This window comes from Cervus elaphus, chromosome 6 (genome assembly GCF_910594005.1).
Source record: "Cervus elaphus chromosome 6, mCerEla1.1, whole genome shotgun sequence".
NCBI classification, from domain to species: Eukaryota; Metazoa; Chordata; class Mammalia; order Artiodactyla; family Cervidae; genus Cervus; species Cervus elaphus.
Window position 1 is genome coordinate 22873800 of NC_057820.1, and position 12385 is coordinate 22886184.

At 38.7% G+C, this 12385-nt stretch overlaps 1 non-coding gene across 1 annotated transcript; it reads left to right on the forward strand.

Annotated features, from left to right (window-relative positions):
• The first annotated feature begins 11930 nt into the window (after nt 1-11930).
• On the forward strand, nt 11931-12003 carry TRNAE-UUC. Its single transcript has one exon. It is a non-coding gene; the product is annotated as a tRNA-Glu (tRNA).
• Nucleotides 12004-12385: the final 382 nt, after the last annotated feature.

Sequence of the window (12385 nt, forward strand, 5' to 3'; positions counted from 1 at the left end):
TTTGGCTATGAAGTTCACGTCGGTTTTTCTAAGGAAGAACAAGTTTTGCCAGTGAGGACACAAATATTAAAAGAAAATGATTTTTTGGCACTACTTCAGTGGCAAGAAAAGTTTTAAGTATGTTTGAAATAATTTGAATATGTGAATATACTCTTCCAACTGTAAAAGTTATGAAATCTAAACTCAAAAAATATTTCTGATAAAAGCTTAGATTCATATTGAAATATTCTGTGCATAAATAAAATACAAAATATTATAGAAGTACATAAATAAAATACAAAATGTTGTAAAAGTTATGAAATCTAAACTCACAAAATATTTCTGATAAAAGCTTAAGATTCATACTGAAATATTCTGTACATAAATAAAATACAAAATGTTGGATTTTGAAGATCTATATCCTATATACAATTTTAAAAAATATTTTGCTTTTACTATTGATTTATATATTGAAATAATACTTTTGATACCTTGGGTTAAATACAAGATATAGTTAACATTTATTTCACCTGTTTCTTTTAACAATTTTTAACTTAACTACTAGAAAATTTAAAATTATGTGTGTGACTACATTATATTTCAATGGGAGAGTGCTGCCCTAGATAATTAATTGTAAAACTTAGATAACAATAAAGTTATTCAGAAAAGTAGCAGGATTTAAAGTTAATATGCAACATTTAAATTTCTTAAACCTCAAATTTCTTAATGCCTATTTACAGAGACACCCCCAATATATAAAATATTTATAATAGACTTTACAAAGCACATTGAGTATGCATACAAAGAAAGCCATAAAACATTCCTGAAAGACACAAAAGAAGATTAAAACAAATGGGTAAAGTCTCTTAGCCTCGTCTCAAAATATCAGTTTTGTACCTAATCTGGAATTTTAATGTTATCCCAATAAAAACACCAACACTTTTTTTCTGGAGCTAAACAAGTTGATTTGAATTAAAGTTCATATGGAAAAATAAACATTCTGGAATATTTAGGAAAACATGGCAAAAGAAAGAGCTACAAGGAGGGACTCACATGCCTGTTATTGAAATATACAGCAGGGCCTCTGTAATTAAAACCATGTGATGCTGGCACATGCATAATCAAACAGACCAGTGAAATAGAGTGAAAAGTCCAGAAACAGACCCAGCTACATGTGGAAATCTCATATATGATAACTATGAGAGTCAGCAACTCTTTCGGTAAAAGGCCTGACAGCAAATATTTTGTGCCTTGTGGATCAGATTACTTGTCATTGTAGCACAAAAGCAGCCATAAATACATATACTAATGTATATTTCATATATATGTGTGTGCTCAGTTGCGTCCGACTCTCTATGACCCCATGGACTGCAGCCTGCTAGGCTCCTTTGTCCATGGGTTCTCCAGACAAGAATACTGGAGTGGGTAGTCATTTCCTTCTCCAGGGGATCTTTCCAACCCAGGGATTGAACCCAGGCCTCCCATATTGTGGGCAAATTCTTTACTGTCTGAGCCACCAGAGAATCCCTTCCATATATATAATAATATATTATATATAAATATATGTATATATATAACAAATAGCTCTGTTCCAACAGAATTCATTTAAATAAAACAGGTGGCAGGATTTGGCTCCACATTCTAATCTCCTGTGCAGATCAGGGTTATATTACTTTTCAGACGAAGAGAAGAGTCGATATTGGGAAAACTGCAGGTTTTGCCACAGGTACTTAGCATAAGGTCTGGAATTTAAATTCTGACTAAGTAGTAGATATCTTTTTTTCCCTGTCATAAATAGACTTTAAAAAAACTTTTACTTTAAAACTGAACTTATGGAAAAAATTGCAAGCAGAAATGAATACAATACTGTAAAGCAACTATACTCCAATAAAAAATAAATAAAATATTAAAGTTATGCAAAGAATAGTATAGATAACACCTGTATACCTTTTACCCAGATACTCTTTTAAACGTTTTGCTTGATTATATGTTTGTAGCCTCTTTTCTATGAAAGTTATCTAGATGACCTTATACTAAGCAATGGAAAGTATGCTAAGGTAAGATGTGTGAGTTCAGAGGAATACTGTTACCGGAAGAACACAGGCCTGTCTCTCCTCTTCAGCCCTCTGGCCGAATGGAATGTGTGTCTAATGATGAGTCTTCCTGAACTAGATGGTTGACAGCAATTTCATCAAGATAGAAGAAAACAAATAAAGAAGGAGCTTGGGTCCTTGACATAAATTCTAATACGTAGACTGTGTTGAGAAAGAAATTCTCTTTGAGATAACCCACTATTACCTTAGTCTCTGTCAGCACATCAAAGCAGTGTGATAAGTGATACTTGAACATCAGAAGCGTTATCAGCATCCTGTGGTGGTGAAAAGCATAAATTCTGGATCTAGGTTGCTTGCGTATAAATTCTGGCTCCGCCACTTGCCAGCTCAGTGACTTTGGGGAATTATTCAAAGTCCCTCAGTCCTCTCAGGTTTGACATGAGTACACAATTACTTGTCATTTTGATGATTAAATGACTTATTTGTAAAGTGCTCAAAGTGAGGCTTGGTGAACAGCAAGCAGATGCCTGAGAGGTGGGTATTATTTTGAACATTGTGAAAGATGAGGCAGTTGAGATTTAAAGAAACCAACTGACTTGCCCAAGATTATGCAATTGGTAAATAGTGGAGCTGGGAGTCAAACTCATCTGCGTGCACATGCCTTTACTTTTAACATCTATGAAGCACGTTTTTGACTGTAACAATATAGAACAAATCTATGGTTGGGTTACCCAGCAAACAAACGAAGCCCAGGCTGAAGGCTCTCACAAAACAGAGCACTCCTCTCTCCAAATACAGCAAAGACAAAGTTTTGAGGCATTTTATATTTTTAACCTGGCATTAGAGTGGTCATCTTAGGAAGTGCTGGATCATCGAAAATGAAAGAGAGTTCCAGAAAAACATCTATTTCTGCTTTATTGATTATGCTAAAGCCTTTGACTGTGTGGACCACAATAAACTGTGGAAAATTCTGAAAGAGACGGGAATACCAGACCACCTGACCTGTCTCTTGAAAAACCTATATGCAGGTCAGGAAGTAACAGTTAGAACTGGACATGGAACAACAGACTGGTTCCAAATAGGAAAAGGAGTATGTCAAGGCTGTATATTGCCACCCTGCTTAGTTAACTTATATGCGGAGTACATCAGGAGAAACTCTGGGCTGGAAGAAGCCCAAGCTGGAATCAAGATTGCCAGGAGAAATGTCAATAACCTCAGACATGCAGATGACACTACCCTGATGGCAGAAAGTGAACAAGAACTAAAGAGCCTCTTGATGAAAGTGAAAGAGGAGAGTGAAAAAGTTGCCTTAAAGCTCAACATTCAGAAAACTAAGATCATGGTATCCAATCCCATCACTTCTAGGCAAATAGATGGGGAAACAGTGGAAACAGTGGCTGACTTTGTATTTTGGGGCTCCAAAATCACTGCAGATGGTGATTGCAGCCATGAAATTAAAAGACACTTACTCCTTGGAAGGAAAGTTATAACCAACCTAGACAGCATATTAAAAAGCAGAGACATTACTTTTCCAACAAAGGTCTGTCTACGCAAGGCTGTGGTTTTTCCAGTAGTCATGTATGGATGTGACAGTTGGACTATAAAGAAGGCTGAGCGCAGGAGAATTGATGCTTTTGAACTGTGGTGTTGGAGAAGACTCTTGAGAGACCCTTGGACAGCAAGGAGATCCAACCAGTCCATCCTAAAGGAAATCAGTCCTGAATATTCTGTGGAAGGACTGATGCTGTAGCTGAAGCTCCAGTACTTTGGCCACCTGATGCGAAGAACTGACTCATTTGAAAAGACCCTGATGCTGGGAAAGATTGAAGGCGGGAGGAGATGGGGACAACAGAGGATGAGATGGTTAGATGGCGTCACTGACTCAATGGACGTGAGTTTGAGTAAGCTCTGGAAATTGGCGATGGACAAGGAAGCCTGGCATGCTGCAGTCTATGGGGTCACAAAGAGTCGGACATGACTGACTGACTGAACTGAACTGATAACTGATTTACAGTATTGCCTTAGTTTCAGGTGTATAGCAAAGTGATTCAGTTATATTAATACATCTACATACGTCTATTCTTTTTCAAATTCTTTCCCCATTAGGTTATTACAGAATACTGAGTAGCGTTCTCTGTGACATATAGTAGGTCCTTGTTGATTATTTCATGTATAGTAGTGTGTACGTGTCAGTCTCAAACTCCTGATTTATTTCCCAGTCCCACCTTTCCCCTGTGGTAATCATGTTTGTTTTCTTCCCCTGTGAGTCTGTTTCTGCTTGCCTAACCATTTCTTTTAGTTTTCACTTATTCGTTCTGTGACAAAATGTCCATGCCCAATAAACCTTTTCTCCTGTCCATCTATCTTTCATCAGTTTAATTTGCAGGTCATAGGCACTTAGAATAAGAGGGTAGAGGAAAATTTTTCCTGCTCTACACCAATGGTACCGCATTGATAACCACTGAGGAAAAAAAAAGAAAGGTGCCAAATTGTTCTCTGTCTTAGAACTACCAGGCTTGAACATGTTATATTTATAGTTATCAGCTTCAGTGGATACAATCTTAACACTTATTTTGTATACAAAATGTTTTCATAATTACAAGATTCCATTTGATCTATTTTCTCCATTGCCATTAAGGTATAAATGTCTAATGCCTTATCTTGGTTTTCCTACAGTAAAGGATAATTTTAAAAAAATAGTATCATGGCTTTCATATAAATAACATCTGTATGTATCAAACACTTTCTTTAACTCAGTTAATGAGGAAATAGTAAAATGTAAAAACCAGTTCAAAGGAGATTTCAAAGAACAGATCCATATAAAGGCCTTCAAGAGCACTGAAATAAATTTGCCAGTAGAAGCAAAACTCACCTCTTCCATATGGTGGAACGAATTGCACATTCACCTTGACAAAATTACATTTCTATGAACAGGAATTGTTGGCCTCACTATCAATTGCTACAACTTACAGAGTTGTGAAATAGCTCAAAGGCAATGAAAGGCATAGACCCTACAGAATGAGATAAATCCTGAAAGGTGAGTTTACAAAACAACACCTAGTATTCCACTAAAAAGACATCTAGAAATCTAAATCATTTTCTTTCTTAATTTGTCCATTTCAAAGTCTTTAACAAATTTTCATCAAAGACTGTTACTGATCACACACAATGTCACAATAAAAGACAATCAACAGGTTTTGAGAGTGGGCACTGAAAAGGCACTCCATAAATGCTAATTGAATAGAGCAATGTTTAAGCATTGGAATAGAGTTCTACAGACTCTGCACAGTGTTAATTTCCCAGTTTTTCATACCCAGAATATCTCTCTGCTATTGAAGATATTAAAGTGAGGTACAGCTGAGCAGAATCTACAGGCAGGCACCTTCCCACTTGGACAGGGCAGTGGCCTTTGGCCTCATTCAGCTGCGTGGGATTCTGGGGCATGACCGGTCACTGGCAGGTTGCTGGGTAACTATCGTTCCAGAAAGGGTCAGTCCTTTGCTTGATTGCACCTTCCGCATGCTGTCTCTTGTTTCTTCCTCCTCCTCCCGTTTTCTCCAGTGAGAAAACTGGTAACAGTTGTTTCTAGCTGGCGCAGACAGCTACCAATATACAAGTAGCATCCCCCTACCCCACCCCCACTCCCCACCCCCTTAATCCCCCTTCAGACTCTGAAGGCTGTGTGAGGGGTGATTTACTCTCTAAGCCTAACTGCTGCCATGGGAGAGGATAGAGAGCAGTGTGTGGGCCGTATGAGGGGTGAGGCTACCAGATAATAGTTCAGAAAAAGAAAAAAAAAAAAATACAGGAAAAAAATGGATTGAGTTTTCTAAGAAATTAAGGTCTTGTTCTGCGTGCATTCACTCATTCATACTCATCAGTTCATTTATTCTGACTATTTATGCATTTATATAACAAGCCCTGTGGCACTCACTAGGCAAAAACAGACTCTACTAGACTCCATCATTCCAATCTCTTGATTAGTTGTACCTTCTTTCTCATTTCAGTGTTACAGCATTTATTCATGTCTTGTGGCTTTTAAAATGTGTTTGTCTATCTCCTTTAATAAAATGAAAACTCCTTAAGGCAGTGGAGTATCTCATTAAACTTGATTTTCCACAGTCCTTAACCTAATTCTTAGCTTTTAATGGACTCTCCATAAGTATTTGTTGCTTTGGTTGATTTAAAAAAAAAAAAAACAAACAAACCCTCAAAACGCTTTTGGTGATTGTAGATGAGAAATTTAGCCAACTCTTTCCTGCATTAACAACTCCCTGACATTAAAACATATGCTAAGTCAAGCCGTTTAAAAAGCTCTGGGACCTGTGAGCTACCAGGACTCACAAAGGGAGGCCTTGAATGGGTCAGAACCTGCTGGGCAAGTCCTGGGCTCCCAGTCGCTCTGCAGGAGGAGGGCTGTGCATGCACTGACTTGTAGGCTGGAGAAAGAAGTGAAGAAAGAAGCCTAAAAGCACAAATTCAAGGATTCATGTCTCAGAAGCTTTCCTTTTTCCTTTTTTTTTTCCTTCATTTTCACAATTGCAAGAGACTGTAGAACTCCTGCCCACCCTTGGGACCCGGGGGGTCAAGGTTGCACATGGGGACTTGTTCACCAAGCTTTCTTTCTCATTCACATCTTTCCACAGCAAAACTCATTCCTTCATGCTCATGGAGACATTCACGGTTTATTTAATTCCATAGTGAGGCTTCAATGGGCAGCTAACTATGTTGTCTTAGTTCCTTTTGAAAAAGAGCTTTACTTCATTAGAATACCATGAAAAGAACATCACATTTAAGAGAAAGAAAACTTAAAAAAAAAAAAAAAAAGAGCATTAAAATGAGTGTCTGCCATGAAACAAGAATTAGAATAAAGATGAATTAGAAGGCTAGAAGTCCTAGGAGGACTTACCAGGTGGCTCAGTGTAAAAAAATCCACCTGTCAATGCAGGAGACTCAGAAAACATAGGTTCGATCCCTGGGTGGGGAAGATGCCCTAGAGAAAGAAATGGCAACCCACTGCAGTATTCTTGCCTGGAGAATCCCATGGATGGAGAAGCCTGGCAGGCTACAGTCCATAGGGAAGCAAACAGTCATACAGGACTGAGCGGCTAAACAGCAGCAGCAGAAGTCCTAGGAGCTCCTAGTCTGGGAGAGCTCTGCTTCCTCAGTCTTCCAGAGAAGACTCTGGGGGTCTTCTCATCATTGTGTGGTTTGAAGAAGCACAGCAGCAACTTTGCTGGGAGCTTAATGAAAGTTCAGAACTCCAGCCCCACTCCAGATTTAGGAATAAAAATCTGCATGTGAACATGAGCCCCAGGTGATTCCTCTTCACATTACAGTTTTGAGAAACCCTGATAATACCTGAATGTATTTGAATATCTGAATGTATTTGAATGTAAAAAGACTTCAAAGAAGGGTTTCCCATTTTACCCTGGGGAAACACATCCAACTGCCCCCTTTCTGCTGGCTTGGATTGTGAACTCAGTCATCCTTGTGGAATAAAGGGTCACTTTAAGGCCAAACCAGCAATTATACTAGACCAATGTTCACATGTCTAGAAGCTTCTCAGCAGTCCATGGGGTTGCAAAGAGTCAGACATGACTGAGCATGCACATAATATGTAAACCATATTCAAACTTCCCCAAATGTCCCATATATATTCTTTAAAGCTGTTTTGTAGCTGTTTTTTTATTTTTGGATCAAAAATTACATTGCTACAGTTTATCCTGACAAGAAGTAGGTGCTATTTGTTCCATTTTAGAGGTAAGGAGATTGAGGTGCAGAGAAGTTGAGTAATTCTTCCAAGATCATCTTGCCAGTTAGTGGCATCACAGAGATTCAAGCTCAGATCTACCTAACAGTGAAGGCTTCCCTGGTAGCTCAGTTGGTAAAGGATCTGACTGCAATATGGAAGACCTGGGTTCAATCCCTGGGTTGGGAAGATCCCCTCAAGGAGGAAAAGGCTACCAGCTCCAGTATTCTGTTTCGAGGAGGAAAAGGCTACCCACTCCAGTATTCTGCCCTGGAGCATTCCATGAACTGTAAAGTCTAAGAGGTCACAAAGAGTCGGACATGACTGAGCGACTTTCATTTCACTACCTAACAGTAAAGGTCCTGCTTTTTCAAATGCACCATGCCTTTGCTGTTGCTATTGTTAGCTCTATTCTTTTTAAACAGCACTTTACTTGTCTTTCCTTTCATGTTTTATATATATATATATATATATATATTTTTTTTTTTTTTTCAGGATAAATTTACACTGCAGCCTGCTACGTTTTGTAAGCTTTAGTTATTTGCAACTGCCAACCTCCCTGTCCCCCTTGGAGCAATTTTCAAACAGGAGGTTCTGTAACCGCCGAGGGGAAGGAAACAGAAACAGACCCAGTGACTGCAAGGGTTCCACTCCGGAAATGACCCCCAGAGGAGCTGGGGCTATGCCAGAAAGAAGAGCGAGATAAAAGAGGACAGGACTCAAAACCGGAGACAGAGGAGAACTGTGTAAACAGATGATTCTGTCCCCTTTGGCAGCTCTCCCCTATCACCCCATTCCGATCCTTCCCACACTCCACACAGAAGAGACTCAAAATCTCAACAGTGACAGAGTTAGGGCCACACCAAGGGACACCCTTGCCAGAAAAGACCTGGGGCAGTGCTCCGGCCACAGTTTCATACACCCTTCTGGAATGCGAACTTTTTCCCCCGCCCCTCCTTCAGGCAACTTGGGGGAAGAAAGGAAACAAAGGCGGATGGGCTGAGGTGGGGATGTGGCAATGCGGAGCCAAAAGTTATAAATGACAACTCGGGGCCTAAAAATGAATGCGTCTATCGGAGCTCCACTACTTTAGGATAGAATCCTAATACGGAATTAACTTTTGTGACGTAGACAAGTCTTCTTCCACATTTCCAAAAGAGAGAAGAGCCTACTGTATACTCAGCTCTGCAATATTTGGTTCATCCAATTTTATTTTTTTTGAAACACTCAAAGCCCCAGAAAAGTTGCAAAAATAGTACAGTGAAATTTATATGCCCTTAACTTCAGTTGTGGTTTGATGAGGTTTTGTCTTTTTCTCTCTGTTTTGTTGAACCATTTTTCACAACACTTTAATCCCTAAATATAGGCCCATATCTCCAAGAACAAAGACATTCTCTACATTTATGCATTATCATAATCTCATCTAAGAAATGTAACATTGATTTAATATCATCTAATATGTAGACCATGGGCTTCCAGAGGGCACAGTGGTAAAGAATCTGTCTGCAATGCCAGAGACCTAGGTTCAGTTCCTGGGTCAGGAAGATTCCCTGGAGGAGGAGATGTAAACTCAGTCTTGCGTGGAAAATTCCATGGACAGAGAAGCCTGGCAGGCTACAGTCAATGGGGTTGCAAAGAGTCAGTCTTGACTGAGCATGCACACAATGTGTAGATCATATTCAAACTTCCCCAAATGTCCCATATATATTCTTTAAAGCTGTTTTGTAGCTGTTTTTTTTTAATTTTTGGATCAACTTTAGTGCATTATATTTGTTGGTAAAGTCTCAATTTTTAAAAACTGTATACTAAAACAGTCTCCCTGCTTTTCACCTTTATTTCTCATTACATTTTCATCTGATTGGACATTTTCTTCTAAAAATATATGACAATCTAGCTTTTACTAATTTTTTTCTTCATAATTTGTTTCAGACTTATATTTACTTGAAATGGCAGATGCTGCATATGATTTTAGGGGAGAAGATAGCTGTGAGTTAAACTTGAAGTTAAGCCTTTAACTAGACTAAGAGAAGCTATAGAACTGAAGAAAACAAACTACTAATTCCCATGGGCCAATTCTGGCTTGCCTGATTTTGTAAAGGATGTTTTGTGGGAACTCAGTCATGCCTATTCATTTATATTTATTTTCTGTGACTGGTTGGCTGCATTCATGTTTAGAGCATGGTTCAGTAGGTATAACACAGAATGCGTAGCCTGCAAAGCATAAAGTGTTTACTGTTTGGCTCTTTATAGAATAAGTTTGTTGATCCCTGATCTAGAATAAGAAATATGAACATGACTTTCTCCTTTGGCTTTTAATCAAGGCATGATTCAAATACTATCAGGAAGATCATACAGATCTCCTTGATGATGATTTTCTACTTCTTGAAGTAAAAAAAAGTAAATTTAATCAAGATCATTCAACTTGATTTTTATTTTTATTTTTTGGCTTTAGTTGTTTAATTTTTTTTTCCATTTATTTTTATTAGTTGGAGGCTAATTACTTTACAATATTGTAGTGGTTTTTGCCATACATTGACATGAATCAGCCATGGATTTACATGTATTCCCCATCCCGATCCCCCCTCCCGCCTCCCTCTCCATCCCATCCCTCTGGGTCTTCCCAGTGCACCAGCCCTGAGACTTTTAGACTCTGTGGGAGAAGGCGAGGGTGGGATGTTCTGAGAGAACAGCATTGAAACAAGTATATTATCAAGGGTGAAACAGATCACCAGCCCAGGTTGGATGCATGAGTCAACTTGATTTTTAAAATTTCTTCTCTTTAAAAACCCCTTTAATGTCCTTGTATGGTCCTCTTGGTTTAATCCAAACTCTTCAGCACGAAATTCCAGGAAAGGCTCTTCCTAACTGGTACTAGGCACCATTTCTTGTATCCTATTTGTTCCCCTATATCAGTGATTTTCAAACATAAGGGTGTAAGAAAGACCATAACCACTAAAGGTGTGTGTTTAAAATGCAGGTTATAAAGCCCTACATCCAAAGATTTGAGTTACAAAGTTCTAGGAGAAAAGACAGTAAGTCACCTGCAATTTTCACAAGTACTACAGGTCAATCTGGTACAGATGGTCTGAAAACCACATATTGGAAATCAGTGCTTTAGAGAGAGCAGAATATTTACACTTGACCTTCCATGCCTTCCATGCCCCTTCTGGAAAGTTTGCCTCCTTCCGTTTCATTCAAGGGTCTGGGCAATGTCCCTGGGTGATACTGATTTAATGTTCTTCTTACTGGTCTCCCTAGTAGTTCATTCATTCACTCCAGCCTGATCTCATGGAAATGTACATGTATCCATTCTCATTTCTCTCATGACATTATTGCAACTTATCTCCTGTCAGTCTCATGGAGTTCCTTGAGGGCAGGAAGAATCTCAGCCATGTGTGTTTCCTTGCACATAATTAAATTGGGATGAATACTGAAGTGTATGTTTGAATGAGTAAAATGCCTGTTTGAAATAGATTTAATTTGGTGTTACTGACATAAATTATAATACACTGTACATGTTGATAACCTAATAAGATAAGCTCTCTCCTTTGTGTCATATAAAATTTATTTATTACCTATTTCCTGAAAAGGACTTGGTGTTAGAAGACACCATTAAGAGAGTGAAAAGAGAAGACAGACTGTGAGAATTTATTCTCAAATTACATGTATTTGACAAAGGAATCCTAATAAGTATGTGTTAAGAGCTTCTATAATTCAATGAGAAAAAGACAAACCACCTAATTAAAAAACATAAGTGGAAGACTTTAAAAGGCACTTTGCAAAAAAGATATCCCAATGGCTAACAAGGATGTGAAAAGCCACTTGACATTCTTAGTTAACAGGGAGATGCAAATTAAAACCACAGCGAGATACCACTACACACCTACCTGAACTACAAAGAGTTGGCAAGGATGTGGAGCAACTGGAACTCTCCTGCATTGCTAGTGGGAGTGTAAGCTGATGTAACCATTTTAGAAAACAGTTTGGCAATATCTATCAACTCTAAATATGTATCAACTCTACGAACCAGCAATCCCACTCGTAAGTATACACCCAAGAGAAATAAAAGCACTTTTTTTTAAAAAGACATGGAAAATGATATTCATAGCAGTTTTATTCATAAGAACTAAAAGCTGGAAGGAAATTCCCTGGTTGTCCAGTGGTTAGGGCTTGGTACTTTCACTGCCAAGGACCTAGGTTCAATTCCTGGTGAGGGAATTAAGATGCCACAAGCTTCAAAACACGGCCAAGAAAAAGAATTGTGCAACTATTGTGACAATGGGCTTCCCTTGTGGCTCAGCTGGTAAAGAATCTGCCTGCATTGCAGGAGACCTGGGTTCAGTCCTTGGGTTGGGAAGATGCCCTGGAGAAGGGAAAGGCTACCCACTGCAGTATTCTGGCCTGGAGAATTCCATGGATTGTATAGTCCATGGGGTCGCAAAGAGTCGGACACAACTGAGCAACTTTCACTTTCACTTTCAAAAGCTGGAAACAATCCAGAAGTCCATCAATAGAAGAATGGATAAGTAATGGTAGAATACTTATATAATAGAATTGGGATACTCGTGTGTGCTCAGTTGTGTCTGACTGTTTGCAACCC